This window comes from Argiope bruennichi, chromosome 3 (assembly GCF_947563725.1).
Source record: "Argiope bruennichi chromosome 3, qqArgBrue1.1, whole genome shotgun sequence".
NCBI classification, from domain to species: Eukaryota; Metazoa; Arthropoda; class Arachnida; order Araneae; family Araneidae; genus Argiope; species Argiope bruennichi.
In genome coordinates, this window is record NC_079153.1 from 79000616 (window position 1) to 79020982 (window position 20367).

The 20367-nt window shown below is 28.9% G+C and overlaps 1 protein-coding gene across 2 annotated transcripts in view; it reads left to right on the forward strand.

Annotated features, from left to right (window-relative positions):
- Positions 1 to 20367, forward strand: part of LOC129962714 (dimethyladenosine transferase 1, mitochondrial-like) — a 66833-nt gene that overhangs the window by 17173 nt on the left and 29293 nt on the right. The window contains exon 1 of one of the 2 annotated variants that reach the window (XM_056076649.1): positions 17869 to 17984. The exons of the other annotated variant lie outside the window; for it this stretch is intronic. The gene's annotated coding sequence lies outside the window, so the exon portion shown is untranslated. Of the gene's footprint in view, positions 1 to 17868; positions 17985 to 20367 lie in introns of those variants that run through there. 2 annotated transcript variants of the gene reach the window in all.

A 20367-nucleotide genomic window follows, 5' to 3' on the forward strand; every position in this document is an offset into this window, starting at 1 on the left:
CAGACGATTTAATTCCGCAAAGAGGTGATACACAGTAAGATGCATACATTTCTGGAATGCTTTGTTATGCCAGTATCTGACTTTCGTTAAGATCAATTTCTGTCGTCTCATTCCTATTTTGGCAAAATAAAAGCCCAGCTGTTGCATGCGCAAAAGCTTAGGGAGTTTCCGTGTCTGAGAATTGGCAGTACTGAATAACACTGGTCCACATTCATCTCTAAGCAGGAAATACAATATTCTTTAACGTTGCTTGTTTTGAGAATAAATATGTTCGAATACAAGAGCCTTTTTACAGCAAAATGAAAATTGAAAATATCGCGAATTACATCTCAAGATCTCGGGCCTAAAGTCACAAAGTCTCTAGACAATTGCGTATTGGATAATACAATCTTGAGTTTCGAGCATTAGTTATTGCAAATAGTGGCACTAGAGCTTATTTATTTTCCAATATTATAGTAAGATAACTTTTTGTAAAGATTTATTCATTAATGAATTCGATTATTTTTGTTATGATCAAAAGAATATAACTTTCTTGATAATTTTTCCAGTAAATCTTTCCTAGACATTGAAGTAAAGATTAACAAAATGTCAATTCCAACAACTTTTTCAAGGTACAGATACTGTTGAAAGTTCTGGTAAAGAAAAACAAAAATTTCCAAGATAACAAAAGGAACTATTCTTGGAATTCTAATTATGGAATTAAACATAGCTGAAAATTTATTTCCATGTAGAAGACCAAATCAGTAGACTGAATTAATTGGTAAGAAAATTATTGTTTTTCTTTTGGCGACCAGAAATTAAAGAAGAAAATAAAGAAGTTTACTTTTTGCTTTTTCGCATACGAAATACAAAAGAAGTATAGTAATCGTCAAAAATGTCGAGCTCCAAAATTCCGAGATTTTGGCGAATCTCCACATTTCAGACCTTTCTGATTTACAAAAACATATGTACTGTATTACGTCCGTCCGTCTGTCTTCGAACACGATAATTCATAAACTACAAGATGAAATTTGGTATATGGCCTTAATACCAAATTTGAAGATTTATCTCCAATTTTGAGCGAAATCTATTCAGAGGAAGTCAGTCAGCCCGGTTGCCCGAACATAAGTTAGCAAACACTATAACTACAAACGAAGAGAACTAAATATATAAAATCTGGAATATATTTAAATTGTAGATAAATATCAATTTACACTAAATTTTTCGAAGGGTTGACTGTCTGTCGGTCTCTACATTCGCATGTAAATATTGTAACTTGAGCCACAGAGATTTAAAAATATAAAATTTGGTATGAAATTTTTGTGATTACAATTGTAGTTATGTGTCAAATTTTGATTTCAATTAGTTGGAAAAGTACATATAAAACACAAATTCCATTTTCAAGTATGCCAAGGATTAATCGCCAAAAGAAATCGCTAAGAATCACATGATAGATTCAGTAAATAAACTATATTCACTCCAAATATCTATATTTCATAGCTATTTTTCGCCAATATCATGTAAGAGATTCATGGCTTTATACAAATTTCACAATTTTATGTGGAAGTAGGGAAGGGTATAACATCTTTATTAGAAAGAAACTTTTGTGGAGACAACTCAGGCTGGCTTAGTAATGAAAAGAAACTGTGATTTTGTTTTTTATTTTTAGAAAAAAACAAATGTTTGCCATGTCTGTCAAAAGCGAAACAAAATATTAATTATCCTTTGGTTGATTATTTTATTTAATATCACCAGTTTAAAAAAACAATGTATACTGATTATATATGGTAGTACTAAAATGTCACAAAACACACAAGACACTTAGACACACAAGGATGATTTGTCATTATTAAGATTACTTACTTTCATTTCTTATCTTTCTAAATAGTATTTATCTTAAAGTTGTCATGTAGAGATTAGTGGTCAAAAGAAGATGAAAAAGTTTTCTTTAGACAAATTATTTTCTACTTCTGTCCGTAAAAAGACAGCGAATTTCTAACTCTGTTGTCAATCTGGTGAATCAAAGTTTTTTCTAAATTGTTTCTGTTTTGGTCTTCGACTGCTACGATGACCTGCACACTGGAAAATGTCTGGATTTTTTCAAAAATAACTAATTAAAATAGTTAATTAAATCAGTCCCCATAATAAAAGGTATTTGCAACGTAATTTCATTAAAGTTCTTTATTCCTCCATAAATAATCAAAATATTATTTTTATTAATAATTATATCATAAAAATATTAACTTAATAATTATACCGAATTTCATGACATTAGAGCTTTATGCTTTCGTCTAAACTAATTTCAATTAATTTTAATCGAGCCCTGAACTTACAAATTATTATTGCTATTCCAAATTATAATGTGGAGGTAGATGTTCGTCACCACCTTGTCACATCGCGGAACTCCAAAAAATCACGAAGATGCCATAGCCTGTATAACTCTTTTCAGATTTATATTACATTATTATTTTATTAAATGTTTCCACCGACAATAAAACAGGAAAAAAAATCATTTTCTTAATTTTAAATATTTGATTGGAGATCATTTTTAAGATTCTTAAGTTCAATTTTGTCGCAAAAAGGGCATTTTGCGCTAGCATTCAGAAATTATAAAAGAAATTAAATAAAATTGTTTATGCGTATATTTCACCAGAAAAAAAAATATTTTAAATGAATGGTTTTTTTTTTCATTTTTTAAAATCTATTTTCTGTAATAATATAAATTATTTCAACATATATTCCGTTTAAAAATTTTCCCTACTTAAAAACTGAAAAAAAAAAAAGAAAAGAACATTTAAATTTAAATTTAAGGAGGAGAATCCAGTTTGGAGCAATATAGAAGGAAAATAATTTTTTAGGGGGAGGAGAAAAAAAAAAAAAAAGAAGACTTAAGTAAATACTGTACATGCTTTCAAAAAAAAAAAAAAATTGTTTTTGCATGAAAGAGTTTCCGGTGCTGCCGATCTCTACTAAGATACTATCTGTCGTGAAATCACTGAAGAACATGTTTACTTTTGCTAGGAGTTATCTGTGCCCGTTGCTTGTTATCATCAGGACGCGTGTTTGTTCAGCATTACGACAGTTGTCTTATCAGTTTACTCTGTAATCTTCTCTGTCCTATCTCGTACTCAAAGGGGACAGCGCATCAAGCAAAATAGGTTAGATAGTTCCAAGTAGAGTTTATTTTACGACCAGCCGGTACAGATTTGGTCGGGAAAACTTTGTCCATAGTTCAGATTTACTAAAAAAAGGGGGGGGGGGTTCTTTCAACTCAGCAACTAAAATTCGACTAAAAATTTATAATTCTTTTAGAAATCAAAATATTTTCTTAAGAATCTAATGTTTCTTAAAAATAAGAATTTCTGAAGTTTAGTTATTTATGTATAATTGGCCTTTTCTATGACAGGATTCGTAAAAGTCATGCTAAATTTTACTTCCTGTAATGTTTTAAATTTTCTATCATTGATTTTTTTTTTTTTTTCCTTTACATTTGCACAAAAATATAACAGCCCATAAAATTTAAATCATTCATTTTAGAATCAGCAAGTTTATGTGTGTACAAAAATACTGAACGATGGTCAACTGCTTGACAAATATAGTTCAAAATTTGATATTGATCTATATTTAAGATGCTAAATCTATAGGTCAGATTTTATTTATTTAGCTCTTTTCGTTTGGTGGTTATTGTGGTACGTAATATTCGGACAAAGAGACTTCCTGCACATGAATTTCATCCAAACTTTGAAACTATCTGCAAATTGGATTTAAAGATCTAAAATAAATTTCCTCCATCTGACTAAAAGCGTTTTTGAGTTCACAGACAGACAAATAGATATAATTCCAATGATGAGGTTTTTCGGACTCAAGTAAGTCTGAAAGGTGGAAATCCTTCAAAATCTCAAGTTGAAATTTTTTTATATATATGATTATAATACTTTTCTATTTGTATACTTCGTACACGAGAAAGTAAAAAAAATGATTTATTGCTTCTGGATATTTTTTATTTAATTTATTAATTAATTTTTTCAGTTGTTATTACATTTCAATTTTATCCAACATCCAAGTTTTCCCCTTATTAAGAGGAATTAAGACAAGCAGATGATTTTTTCCCTTAATATAAATGAAAAAGCAAACGATAAATTCATACTTTCCATTGTAAAATGTTACTTCTTCATTTCCTTGAAAAAAGAATATTTGCAAACGATAGTTAATTTCTTCAACTGTGTTTAAAAAGCAAAGTCGTGCAAATGCAAAGATTCACGACTAAACTGTTTGACTATTTCTAAAAACTTCAAAGGTTTTCAATATAAACTTTGTATATAAACCTGAATTTTGAAAGTATCGCCAGACCTGTATTTTGTAACTACTTTGCATGGCGATGATGAACGCCATTGAAGATATCCGTAACCTTATCCAAAGTCTACAGTTTTATGCGAGGCGAAGGGGGGAGATTTATTAGAGGTATATAATGTTTATTGAAAGACCATTACCGTTTGTTTTTGTCCAAGGATTGAAAAGAATTTTGAAACAGTAACTTAGATTAAAGGAATCTACATTTGCCTTCCAACTTGCAGAGAGAATTTTTTGTTCATTTATATATAGAAACAATCAATTCATATATCTTCTTGATTTTTCTTTTTTATCCCTTTCTTTAAACACTTTCATAAAAAAAATGAACTCAAAAGCTGAGAAATTAGTATTTCTGGTAATCTTAATCTGGATGAAATGAAATCCGAAAACTTTTGAATCCTTTAATTGGCTTTAAAATAATATCTGCAGCCGATATTGTTAACATTTCTATGATTATGGACCACTTTAGTACAATATACACATTTAAACCGAGTATTATGAGTTAAACTCATCATTAAAAAATATTGTTTCATTTGTTGCATTAACTTGAAAGTTCGTATGGAAAATGCCAAATAATATGAATCATGTTCACTTGACAAGGAATTTAGGACATCTTAGGTTAATTCAAGAACAACTCGGCCATTACCTCTCTCTCCAAACTTCTATGCGATACCAGAGTGATATATTGTTCATTAATATCTATATTACCAGTTCATTGCGATACTAAACATCAAGATGATATGCAAAGAATTTTTTTAACGGAAAATAATCACAAATAACTGTTTAGGATATTACAAAAAGCAAATATTTGTTATAAAAAAATTAACATAATTTATTTTTTTAAAGCATTTTATAATCATGAGAGCATTTAAAATAATTGAAAGCATGCATTTAAAAGCAGATTTATTTAAAAATTTTTTAATATTTATTTAAATTGGCAACACACTTTGATTAACCACGGTCTAACATCAGATTTTACGAGGAATTTTAGGCATTAAGAATATTTTTGATAGGATTTAATCGTTTGCAGCAATAAAATGTAAGTTTAACACTGGAAATTCTTTCAACCGTTAAATAATTGTCAATGTACATCATTATTTTTCTTAATCCCAACTCTAAATTGGTTATAATTTTATGTTAGTGATTCTGTTTTTCTTTTTAATTAAATAGTTTAATAATACTTATTATACTACAAAAGTATCTTATTAAAATGACGTCGCACTTTCATGATGCATGACTTCGTATTATGCGTTTCTAATTGAATATAATTTATATTGTTCTATATTATTTCCAGTTTATTCCTGAAAAAATAAACTAAGGATTCTAAAATTAAATTAGTGCAAAGCATTTAAAATTAAAGACAAAATCATGATTAATTTCATTCTCGTCTTACTTACAGGATTACCATTAAAGCCAAAATTTAAAAATAAATAGTGAAATTATGACTAGCATATGATAAACAAAAAAACAAAAAAAATCTATCTAGAATAAATATTCAATAAGTTGTAATGAAAATTTTCCTCTAATAACGATTTATTATACAAAAAGAAAGGAATCTCAAACTATTATAATAACTACGTAATAAGAAAGATCAAAATTTTGTACTAAACTGATATACATAAAATGTATTTTTCTGTCCATTTAACAATCTTTTTGTTCTACTGATTTTTGCTGCCATATAATAATATTCTTTTCAAGTCAGTTGAATCTTACTTCATCTGGATAAAAGAAATATTCGGAAACAAAACATTTCATTTTGGAATTATGATAATTGTTCTGTAGGCAAAAAATAACAACCTCCTCCACACCTGAAAAAACAAAGCAAACGCACAGCTTGGAAGAAAGAAAAAAAAAGGACGAAAACCGAAACCTCGACGTTTTCATGCTTCAGAGATTTTCAATGTTTCTTTTTGCAAACGCATAGTGCTTACATGTTTCATCAGTAGATGGCGCTTTATATGTGACTGGTACATTTGCGGAAAGGAAAGCCAAGCCGCCGTTGCTGGCGACGTTGTGTCTACAGCACACCTGTGTTCTCTACTTCAGACATATTCCACCCAGGTCAGGTGCGTAGAAAAGGAACGCACGTGCAAGTGCAACAATCGGTAAATTCGTGTGAACTGCGAAAATAGGGGGGTGGCAAATTTAAGGAGAGATATAGGATACGCTGAGGATTGCTTTTTATCATGGAGGCCCTCTTTTATATTTATTCATTTATTTATTCCTTCTTACTGGCAACGCGATTAATGCCCAAGAGGCCCTGATTTTTTTTCTTTAACGGAATTCGTGAAGATATTATTTTCTGCAGCAGCGAATACAATTTTTTTTTTTTTTTTCTTTGGCGCACAAGTGGCTCGTAAAAGTAGATCTCGCATCTGATAGATGAAAAAAAAAAAAGGGTTGATGCTTCGTGCTGTTATTGGAAAAGAAAATCTTTTCAAACGCCAGGTGTTTGGGGCAATTATATATTTGTATTCGTTCCTCTGGGTTATTGATAAGAAAAGTGAATGATTTCGAAATCGCTAGGGCATTAAATTTTTGAATCTGAACTGACTGTAATGATCCTGTTTTTCTTCAAATAAAGTGGAAAGAAGTTTCAAAAACCACGCCCTCTGAAAATGAGCATTCATTTCGTTTATTTGAATGAAGGTATTTCATTTTTTAACGGAATATTCATAAATTATTGTAGGTTTTTTGCAAGCAGCAAACGCAAACGATTTATTAAAAGGAATCGCATATTTTATTTCAAGAGCAAAAAAGTAAAAGCATTTTTTTTTTTTTTTTTTTTTTTTTTTTGCCTTCGTCAAAAAAAGAAAAAAGTTATTAATGATATTATGGGAGAAAATAATAAAAATAAGAAATTTATGAAAAATAATGAATGTAGAGAAAAAAAATGAAAATGAGTTATTTTATTATCATATTTGAGTTATGATATTTAAATAGGAATTTAATTTAATATACAAAATTTACCTTCATGTATTTCTTACATACAGATTTCAGTAAAGTGTTTTCTTAAATAATATTTATATAGTTTTAAAATATACCAATTTTCATTAATTCAGTTGTCTTGCCTGTAATATTTTTCTTCATATTCTTTTTAAAAATGCATACGCATCGTCGATGTAAAATAACTGAACTTACATAATAATTGTAATTGTAAGAAAAATTGTAAATTCTGAAAGAATGAAAAATATTTCATTTTATATTGGATTGTATTTATTTGTTCTGAAGATAAAAGATTCATAGTAACGATTTTATTTCTAAAAAATTTGAACTAAAATTTTTGAATATAATAATTGAAAGTTAAAATTAATAAAATAAATTTATATCTGAGATCACTTTAAAAAATATTAGATTTTTTTTTTTCGTCGATTAAAGGCACTTTCTTTTTCACTTGTATTTTCGTTACACACTGCGTTTACAATATTTGCATTAATCCTCCTGGGAATGTGAAAGAAAATTAATACAGTGTATGTAGCTAGTTCGAAGATGGCAGGACCGCTATAAAAATTTTATTTATTGAAAAATTCGAGTTTAAAAAAACTAGACCTAAAATCAACATAACAAAAGAACACAATCATAATTAAATTGTAAAAAAAAATAAAGATTAAATTTAATATATATGAAAGTTTTTATAAAAATAATACATTTCAATAAATAAAAGTGAAAACCATAAATAGTTTGTTTGCTTCAGAACTATTGAATATTTTTCAAATTTGAAGTAAGGTTTTAAAGAAGATTTTATGAACAATTAATTATATGAACTATTATTTTCAAAAGTTACATTTCTTAGGGAAATTATTAAAACTATACATCCGTACGCATACTCAAATACCTTTAAGAGTAAAACCAAACAGATTTTTAAATGTCATCTCTTAGTGGGTCGATGGACAAGTAAGTATCTTAACAGTCAGCATTTAAGTTTTAGATTCGATACAACGATGCAATCGCCAGTGATTCCTTTTATGGGGAGTACATGGACTCATTGGGCTTGCATCTGCAAAACTAATAGTTACATTATATATCTATTTAAAAATATTGATTTAAGTTTGGATAAGATTGTAACCTTTACTTATCTTTTTATGTAAAAGACAATCGTGGATTTTCTATTCCAAGAAAGAGAAAAACCAGATTTGCTTATAGTTTTTGTATTGGCAGACGAGAAGACGATGTTGAGTATTATAATATTTTATATAAATTTACTTTTTAAAATTAGATTATAATTATACACATAACTATATTTTTAAAATTTCTTAAAGGTACATTTTGTTGAATAAAGGATAAATATATTTTTAATTTCTTGTTTATGATGTCGACAAAAGTCATATTTTCATTTTCTCGTATACGAAATATAGAGAAAGTATTGTGTCGAAAAATTTCGTCAATGAAATTTTGACGAATCTTTACATTGCAGACCTCTCAGAATTTGGAAAACACATTTTTGGCATTGTGTCTATCTATGAAAAGAATAACTCAAATTCGCTTCGAGCTAGACGGTTGAAACTTGGTATGTGGATTGTAGACCAAATTTGTATATTTCTATCAAATTTAGAACGAAATCCAACTAAAAGAACTCTGTTCGAATACTAGTGAATTCGATAACGAGAAAATGTAACGAGTTAAGATAAACAAAATTTGGTACACAAATTTATTATCTAAAATATCAAATTTTGAATCAAACCTGTCAAGATAGTTGACTGCCTGCCAGTCTGTTAGCGCTTACTTATATGCAATAACTCATAAACTTGGAGACATAAATCAATGAAATTCTGTATGTCATCTTGTAACCACAATTAAGCAGTGTTCGCATGAGGCCAACTACTGGCGCAATATAAGGTCACGCCTACTTCAGAAAGATCACGTGCCCACACTGGGAGGAGTTAGGAGAATAGTTTTCCCAATGAGACAACCATTTGCCATTGCCCCATTGCAATCATGGGATTTTCCTGCAGTAGGTGTTACAATTTATTGGAAAAAAAGCTATTCAAAATACATATTCGCATGATGGTTTCAGTAAAAATGTTAAATCTCCACCAGAGATCTATATTTCGCCAATGAAATCAAAAGCATTCGCAACCTTACCCAAGATCCACAGTTTTATGCGGATAGTAGAGGCATAATACTGCACAAATTTCGCTAACAAATATTGAAATATAAGAAAAATTTTCCTGTTTTCATAACAATTAAGTTTTAATTAAATTTTTTATTATTATTTAATGGTACATGTTCAGTCAGTGCATGACAATTCCATAAATGACGAAGCAGGAGTTGAACTTTCATAGGTTTATTTTCACACATATATGGACACGGACATTTCTAAGCTACCGCACAAACACATCACAACACAAAAGACGGGAGAGAGAGTATGTACATGTCGCCGCGTCGGCGTCTCGAATACATCTGGTTAGGGGAACAGAATTTCCCCTTTTCTCCACCGGAGGGAGTCAAAACTCTAACAGTACAAAAAATATTTCCATCTCGACCAATACCCATGTATATAAAGTAATAATTAATAAATATAGAGTGGATACATTTAAGTAATAAAGTAATAACGATTATAATTAAAACATCCCATGGTAATATTGAAAATAATAGTTTTATGAAATAATAAGTATTTTTTTTAGTCAGACCATATACAGTTCTTTAAGTACAATGATTGCAATAAAAAAATTCAAAATAAATAGTAAATTCTTATCTAAAGTGTGCGAAATTTTGAAAAAATAAAATGTTTTTACTGAATACATTGTTAGTAGAAAAACCTAAGAGTGAAATAAAGAAAGTTACAAGGTGTTAGATTCTCAAATGAATAATAATGAAGATAATTGAGAACTAAAATACAGTTTTTCATTTTGGTTATCATCTCATATTAAATTCAAATTATAAGCGATATTTTAACATTACATTGATAGAAAATTCAAGGAACCAGCGAAAAAAGATCGATTTAAAATACATTTTTATTAATCGAGTATATACTAAATTACATATAAAATTCAGCTGTTATAAAATTTTGTTATTTCTTAATGAAAGTCAACTTATTTAATGCAAACTATTTAAACATTTGATGAAAATCAAATTTAATGTTTTTCCTTGATTATTAACTGCTATTATTTTTCAGTTCTGTGACTCATATACTTTAGTTGTTCAATGAATTACTTTGTTATATGCGTAAGATACGAAAATTTTCATAAAATACCCTTACGATTGCAGTTTTTCTTTTCGAACCATTCTTCGCACTTTCCTAAGTTATTTTTTAATTATAAATACGAAAAGTGCGCTCTTTTTCTGCAAAATAAATAACTTCAAAGAATAAAATAGCGCGATGGAATTTATGTTTCCAAATTTTATAAAAGACAGCCTGAATACAATATTAACTGAAAACTTTCAAAGGAAACATGTCGACTGTACTTACAAGCTTTATTTGGGAGAAATGGACTCATATGAATGTATTAACTGAAGATGAATTCTTTCGACTCATTATTCCAGTTTTATTTGAAAATGCTTTTTTTTTTTTTTTTTTTTCTGGACTATCAAATCAAGGAAATGAATTGAGTGTGTAACTTTTAAGTAAGCCAAAGTAATTTCGACCTTTTTTCGATTGCTTGGCAAATTTTAAAATGAAATGTTTCAAAGGTGCTTTACTCATTTTCTATTATTGCTAAAGTATCACCGGAATTATTTATCACGTGAAGGAATGCAAGTATTTATACGCATTTAATATTTCTTATGACATATTAAGGTCTCGCTCATAATTTTAAAAAATTTCGGTAAATGAGTATGAAATATTTTATTTTTTGAAATGCAACACTGAACTGCAATTGTTTACTAAGAATGGTCTATTATTAATGGGAAACAAACATTTTCAGAATTATTTTAATTTAATTTTCCTGGCTTGGAGAACCAACCAGAAGAAATATTCGTTAATATTATTTTTAAATCAGTCTCTTATACATCACTTGATGTTTATAATTTCTTAAACGAAACATTTGTAAATATCAAATTATACTAGATATTACAATTATGTAATTTTAATAGTCTTATCCTTGTTCAATTCATAGCGTACATGAACCTTCCAAACAGAGCAAAGTACCGTTATATCATACGGTTATTAAAATTGTAACTGTGTGATTGATTTGTCTTCTAATTTTCCTACATTGTCCTTCTTAATACTGTAACCTCACTCCTCGTATTTTTTTTATGCAAATTAGTCAGATAATAAACAGAATACTTCTTCTTTATCTCTAACAAAGTAGGAAAATTGCACGAATAAATATCTAGTGGAACAAAGATTATTATTGAAAATTATAAATAAAAACGTTCTTAAAGATTATCTAAATTGATACAAAAAATTGCATAAACACTGAGTAGGTATCATTAAAAAGATACACTTTTCTTTTTAAATTTAAAATGATGTAAAAATAATTTAGTGTTTTCCGAAGTTGTTATGTGAAAACTTCAAAATCGTGTTCGATTTTTTAATTACTTAAAATTATAATGGTAATTTTAAAAAATTTACTTCGAATTGCATATTCCCACCTTTCAAAATTTATATGTGCGCCATTTTTTCAGACTTGAGACGAAATGTTTTGATCTCTAAAAAGCCTACATAATAAGTACATTCCCCGTTATTATTAACAGAGATTAAATTTAAAAAAAAATTAATAAAAATAAATTAAAAGGAACATTTTTTTCTAAATTAGTTTCCGTATTATTTACTTTAAAAAAAGATAATAAAAAATTATTTCCACATTAATAAAGCAAATCTGATGATAGCTTTATTTTAATTCTCTTAGCATTAACTCAGAAACTGTAATTATTAAATTAATGCAATGAACAATGTTGGGGCTCTTTTTTCACAAAAAATAATCGGGTGCAGCATTTTCAAAATCCTCCATTCCACTGTTTACATCGGAAGTTTAGTCAACCCTCTCCCCCATCTGGTCACTCGGTGGTCAACAGCCCTTCACGACATCCCCCTAGCAATGACGCATCCCAAGTTGTAAAACTCACCAGCTGACGCCCCCATTCATCTGATTAACTCACTATTTTTCGGTCCCAATCTGATCTGTACAGAAGCCAGACGATTTCCGCAATTTGTACTCTTGGGGAAAGCGCTGTGCCGCCGCCAAGTCTGCCTCACACCTGGCTGTCGGTGCGTCACGTGGTGTTTGGGGAAGGAAGAGCGCTCGCCTAATAGGGTGATCTTCGCAAGGCAAACAGAGAGCTACGGAATTCTCGCGGCGGCAACCGTTGCCATTGGCAACCGCGCACGTGGCCGCTCGCTTGCATAAAATTGCGGGTCACGAGTTTCCGGCTGGTTGCACTTTTCGGGGAATTTTTGTTTCGATGGGTGAGAAAATATTTAGTGGAGGAATTCGTCGTGGTTTGAATGCATTAAGTGGATTTGGTGTTGTTAATTTAAATAAATTTCATGCAGAAAGTCTTTTTAAGTGCTACTAAGTGTACGGGCGGGATGAGGTATTAGAAACAGATGGGGTGGGAGTGGTTTTCTTGTCAAGTTTTGAATGTTAACAAGCTATCTTCTTCGAATTTTATTACATTTTTTTTGTAACGACACCTTAATTCTATAATGAGACGGCGAATTCAAAAATTGGATTCAGGTCGAGTGGTCAACTTCTAAATTTCTGGACTGAGTAGTAGATAAGAAATGCCTCTTCCTGTAACCTCCCTTCATTCTTGATAAGTGTCAAAAAATACACATTAGAATTTTCACTGTGTCTCACTTTATTATCTACCAGTTGCCTGTGGTGGCCAGTCAGTGATATTGGTTATCTTTAAATTCAATAAATAGCTTAGATATCGTTTCATTTCCAGGATTCCAATCAATTTGTCAGTTTTTAAATCCGTGTCATTTTTATAAACTTATCTGTTCTGTTCTTTGTACATATGAACTATCAATTCATAGTATTATTAAAAGCGTAAGAATCTGTTTCATTTATCTTCTAACATACGTAATACTGTAAAACTTCACTTTTTTTTTTTCTCTCATATAAACTGCACAGATATTGAAAAATTTCCTTCTTTCTTAGTTCTTAAGAGTGATCAACCAGGCGTTTAAACATTTAAAGAAACGATGCAAATAATTTGGGCTTCATTTATAAAAATGAAAATATTATTATAAAGCATACTTAAAAATATGTTTAAAAGTTAATTAAATTTAAACTGAAAAAATTACGGCAAATAGTTTAATATAATCATCATTAAAATGATAATTTCTTGCCCTTTGATAATCTTTGACACTCAAAAATAATCTTTTGGAAATAATGTAAAGCACATGTGAGGCGATTTTTTCGGAAGTTATAGCTAAAAAATAATCAAAATCTCACTTGATTCTTAATTAATTAAAATTTTAAAAAAAAATCTCTCCGAGGTGGAAATTTCTCCCTTTAAACTGTATTTGAATCAAATTTAGTAGTTTATTTGTCAAACGATCTTTTTTATTCAGCTCCAGCTCACACATTATCTTTTTTTATTATTACATATTTAATAATTGTAATGATCTATATAAATGTTATAAATTCTGTTTAATCTTATATTTTCCTTAATTTCATTTCGATTTCACCTTCTTAAACAAATTATTTAATTTGGAAAGTGAGAATTGCCACTAATGAAGTGACAAATATGCAGATCGCAATGACAAAATTCAGTTTGCTCAATAACGGAATTTTATTTTGGCAACAACTATATATGATCGTTAGGCGCAGAATCGCAACTGGCGGGCCAATTATAAAATGTTACTAGTATGGTTGCCAAATACATAAATTTGTCAAAATTTATTTATTTGCTAAATTCTATGACTTATAAAATAATAATATGATATTAATGATTAGACAAATATTAATTAGGTTTCTATCTGTTTTCGTAAGTCACTAAATTATTATGGTATTTATGCACCCAGAGCGTCTGTTTGCATATGCCATTATTTGCCAAATAGTCATGAGTTACTAATAAATAAAAGCATGTATTTTCAAAAAGTTCCTGTGACAAAATAATCAACCTAATAATAAATCCTTAACATTGTGTTAAGTTAAATGCGATGTTTCTGTAGCTTAATCTAATATTTACTCATGTATAAAAATTTCATAAAATCCCTGATTAATAACTGATCTATTTCATTGACATTTCGTTATAACTGTATATTATCACTTATAACAGAGAAAATAGTTCTTATTATATATTACACAAGCAAAAGTGTTTGAATAGCATCAATAAAAATCTTCAAAATATCCAGATTTTACTTTTACTATCAAAAGAAAAAAAATTTTAAGCTATCTCAAAATTCAAATAATTTTCATTTCTATCACTAATTGCTTTTCGAATAAATGTATTTAAATATCATGAAAATGAATGTAAATACCATGAAAATAACAAAATAGAATTATCAAAATTGAATTTATTTACATGTACAGACCAAAAAAAAATTTTTTTTTAATGCGAATGAAAGTTTTGGGAGTCATTGCATATAAGATCTTTTTTTATGCGCATTGCTTTTTATATTGAGAGAAACAGAGTGTATGAATATATAAAGCATTAAATCTCAATGATTCGGATTCGAAATTTGGACAAGCGTCGTCCTCATCATCTGATTTCTGTTCACGATTATGAAATACATCCTAAAATAGGTCCTAGCGCAGGTTCGAAGACAGAACGTAAATAAAATTGAAATGAAAACGGTACTAATATAAATGTGAATTAAAAAAAACTTAAATTTTTTCTGTTTGGTATATTGCGATTTTGAGTTATTACTGTTCTTGAAAACACATGAATATAATTCGGGAATAGAAATTTCGGACTCATGAAGTTCGGTCTGATACCTTTGAATTAATTAAAATCTCAAGGTATTTTTATCGACGTGTATACGTTCTTCGTCCACACTTCTGGTGCAATAAAGTAAAAAATATAGAATTCCTTTTCTCGTGTTTCAAATAAAAATGTAAGTAAAGAAGCTGAAACATTACTATAAAATTACTTATTATTAGTCACCTTCAGCGACCATCTGACTTGCTTTGATTATTTGTTGCAAAAAAAATTCAATAAATTCCTTATGCGTAGTTTTGTCTTAATGGTTTTTAACGTGAATAATTTTAATTTTCAAATTTTGATAGATACTAAACTCGCATTAATTTTATTAAAAGCATGCTTAAAATAAAATATACAAAAATATTTGTTGCATTTTTAAAAATATTAAAATTAGACAAAAAAAAAATTGGCTAGCTAAATAGGTGATCTTGAAAGTAATCCTTTAAATTTTTTGATGGCGTAAAAATAATTTTTGGGCTGCAGTATTTTCGGAAGCTATTTCATTCCGAAGAACTTCCCGATTTAGCCTAATATTTATTGAATTAATTTTTAGTAAAATTTTCTAAAAAATCATTTAAAAGTGCAGATTTACACCCTCCGAACTATATTTGTGCTGAATAATAGAAATAATAGAGTCCTCCATTCTCCGAAATAATGCAATCCAACGGTCTTATTTATTATTTTATTTTTTTAATGCATTTCTCTTAACTATTCTGTAATTCTAGTTCTGTGTATCGCTGTTGTCACTTCTAAACGTAATATTTAAAAAAAATTTAGTGGCTCTTTCTCTAATTCTTTTAAGCATCGCCTCATGATATTAAATTTAAATGTTTCCTTTTCAAATAACCAACTGTATATCCTCCTAGACAATTTCTTTTTTTACTCCATTAGGCAAAACAGCATTTTATTTGCTGCAAACGATTCCTTGATTCTTGCTTAATTTCAGGAGTCTTTTATAAATAAATGAATAAAATAAAAATTCAAAGATGGTAACGCTTTTTATATTTTCAAAATACAACTTCATTCAGCAGTGCCAAATGTATTTTGTTATTTTAGAGTGATTTGATGCACTTTTGAAGTTTCATCATTCTTGAAGTTTTTCACAGCTATAAAACTTTTATACTCACTTAATCGTTTTATTACCTATTTGAATTCAATTAACACTCGACAGGTCAATTATTTGTTAATTTATAATTAATTAAATGATTAAATCTTAATATAATTAATGAAATGATTAATACTGTATTGCTTGTGTTTTGCCATTGATGTACGTCAGAAAAAAAGAGTATTAAACCCTTTTTTTTCTTCTTTTGGAACATTGATTATTACTTTTTCTTATTTTTACGGTACTACACAGAGGTACAGGTCACCGATATTTATTCCATTAAATATTATTATTTTTAAATACATTAGGACTATTATTATTAAGTACTGTTTTTTTTTTTTAAAAATAACAATGATATTTACTCTATAAAAGGCATTATATCATATTTTGTATGGAGGTAAAGATCTGTTAAACTGCTTTTGTAAAATTTCTCTTTAGTGACATGATGCCCTTTACATCTCTCTCTTCTTTTTTATTTAGCGAACAAAATTTTCAAAATGTCAATAAAAATTTATAAATGAAATGAAAAATCAATAATAAAAGTAGCAGCGAAATGAATGAAAATAAATGTATCACACTGTATGATTATGATAGACATACACTGTCAGAAAGCATTTGACTCCGAATAAATCAAATAACATAACCACTCTTTATATTGGGGTAGTATGCCCAATAATTAAAAATTACATTTAATGATATTATTTAAATAATGAATGAATGATTAAATTATTGTATGATAAGCAATTAAAAAGTCATGTAAAAATTCATTTGATCAGTATCGCTTCGCAAATTAATACAATTTTCTTCTTTTTTTCGTATATAGATAGATATAATTTTAATATTCGATATAGATATAATTTTAATATTCAGAGGCAAAGAATCTTTTTCTAAATAAAATCGTCTGACAAAATTTTAATAAATTACAATAAATTAAAATTCTATAATAATAAATTAAATAATTAAATTACAATAAATTAAAATTCCATACTAATAAATTAAATAAATACATTACAATAAATTAAAATTCCATACTAATAAATTAAATAAATACATTACAATAAATTAAAATTCCATACTAATAAATTAAATTGCGGTCGATGATGAAAAGCTATACTTCCATTTTTTCTGAACTTGAGCAATTAAAAAAAAACAATGATGAAGTGTGATTTTAAGTGTTATTGTTTGTGAATCCTAGCCATAACCATTGCAGAAAGATGCTGTGCCACACTGCCTTTAAGAGTAAGAAACAAAAAATAAAACAAACGAAAAAGCAAGTTTATGGCGTTTTCGCAATAGTTTAGCAGTTCAAAAAGTGGACTTCCCCCGACGCTGGTACCTAAAACTAAGAAATTGCTTGGGCAGCAGTTCAACCACTCAGCACACACACGGGGTCTTGACCCATCCTTTCTCTTTTGTTCAGAAATTCTAGGAATACGTGGCCAAATGCTATTCACCTGTTCTTTCCTGTACCGTCATTGGGGGATTTAGAAGATTAGAACAGCAGAAATCAATGTGTCTCATTTTTTACTGAAGGGTTAGGATCAAATTGATTCCTGCGTGCGCTATCTTTTCAGATTCTTTTATTATTATTGTTTTAATATTACGAGTGCTCCTATTGATAGTAAAAAAAGATGATAGCCCAGATTGATTAGATATTGATAAAATTTCGGAAAATGATCAAAATACAGAATCGGTACAAACGCAGATTCTGAATACTGTAAAAAATCTGATGGTAAGTATTTTCCTGCTTGTTAAAAAAAATCCTTTCATAAAAGGCATTCCCTTATAATAAGAATAAATTGTCATGAAATTCAAGCTAAAAGTTTATTTTATTCTAAAAGAAAAAAAATGATAAGAGTGTGAATATAAAAATGAAAGATAAAAGTTATGAATTTTCAAAGTTATATGCTTAGGTTTCTTTTTTCAAAAAATTTGAAATTTAAACTATATGTAAAATATAGATTTTCTTATATTTTCGATATTTTTATAAAGAAAAAAAAAATTCTTACTTTACAAATAATAAATTTTATATGAATAGAAAGGGGAAAAGGAAATGAAAGCAGAAAAGGCATTGGAAAAAAAAGAGGCTAATTTCAGTTTTAATTTTTCTTATTAAAAATAGCTTTTATATCTTAAATAAAATATATTTCCATGAAAATATATTCAAATACTCTAACCATATTTAATTTTTATACAAACAGCCAATAATTTAGAATATATACTTGACAATTCGGGGTCAAAATTACTCCGCGCGTGCACAAACATTCAAAAAATGGGTGGGTGTCCTGAAGTGTTAAGACAGTCAAAATTTATCGCTATTGCATTCCGAGAGGTGAGGAAATACCTTAAATTGAGAATTTAAAGTATTTTTAAGTCTTCTTTTAAGTGGGTAGAAATTTAATTTTATGAACGCAGTTAAAATGAAATTATTACATTTTTTATTAATATTTCTCATATTCAAAGTAATATTGGGAGAAGATACTATTGTCGAAGTATTAGATCTTGAGAATTCGAAGGATTCCTAGGTTTTAGATCGTTTTCGGGTAGTGTGTGATTACAAAATCATTTAATAAAGTTGCATAAATAATTTCTTTAATAATGCTCTTTCATTTACACAACATATTCTTATATAAATTGTAAGTAGCTATGATTATTCCAAATATTATATTTTTAATTGAAATAGTTAAATCTGCCAAAAATGAAATTTTTGCTAGAAGAAAATAGAAATGTAATTATTACATTACAATTTTTCTTTTTAAATCTTTAAACATTAAAAAAATAATTATACTGAATTACATTTTAAAATTTAGGTGTTACAAATTAAGAGAAAAACACTCCAGAAAAGTAATTAATTAATAGTTATGCAAAAAGATCACTTTAACATATATGAAATGAATTGATATTTTATGTGTAGTTTACGATTTTCCATGCAATCATTTCTTATTCAGGTTGCTCTATTTTATTCATTTCATTTTATTTACATCTATAATATTTCAATCAATAAATTAAAGTCATTTTTATCACAAATCATTTTCATATTTGCGGTTTATTCCCTCAGAGAAGAACGTTTAGAAATTCGCGAAAAACCTCAGTAGCTGCTACGTCACTGCCACCTCATGTTTCTTTATTTGTTTACTCTCAGTCAGTCATCCCGGAATTCCAAAAACGCTCCTATTACAAACGCTCCAGAAACACCAAACGATAAAATAAACGAGCTCTTTATTTACGTTCATCGCCTATTGAGGGGTGCGCCCCTTAATGAGAACATCATCCCCCACCCCCACCTGCCAGCCACATTCCTGTACACAAGTGTTGAGAGCCATAAAAAAACAAACCAAAACGCCAACGATAACCGAGTGTCGCCGCGCGTCCGTGGGAATCCTGATGCTGGTGCCGGACAGTCTGATCCACACCTGCGCCGGCGAAGTGGGACAAGCGAAATCGTCTGCAAAACAAGGGAGGTGTGCAAACAGCGCCCGGACAAGTGGAGCTAACTGTTGATAATTGACGATCTTTCGACCTCTGACACGTGGTTGTCGGTGGGGGGGCGTGCATTGTGCGCAGTGGCGCCACGATTCTCCTTTGGCTAGGACCGCCTCTAAAGGATTCCGTCGCATTGTGGCTTATGAGCAAAGTTTGGGGCCTTGTAATTATCGGTTACAAATTATTAGTGGCGAAGTCTATTAAGAGTCACTTTCAGGGTTGTAAAAGGGAGGAGGTTCAGTGGAAGAAGACGAAAAGGGGTGTTGTTTTCGAAAGGGTTACGATGTCAGTAGGGGCTGTTGACCTCTTGAAATCATAGTGGGAACCGTGTTTGAAGAAGTTTTTTTGAATCATAGATCCCGATTTTAATTCTAAACTGAGCAATTCTTTTGTTAAAAAAGTTGCCTTAATTGTTTTCCATAAATAATTGGGATAAAAAAAGAAAGAAAAAATTCAAAATTTAGTTTTGAATTTAATTTTTTGATTAAATTTATTAAAAACTTCCTGTGTCCAAGTTCAAATTTATTAAAAAATATCATTAATTAATTATGATATTTTTAAAAAAAATTCAACTAAGGCAAGAACAGATTTTAAGCAATAACTTGCTCTGAATTTAATGAGGAAAAAAAATA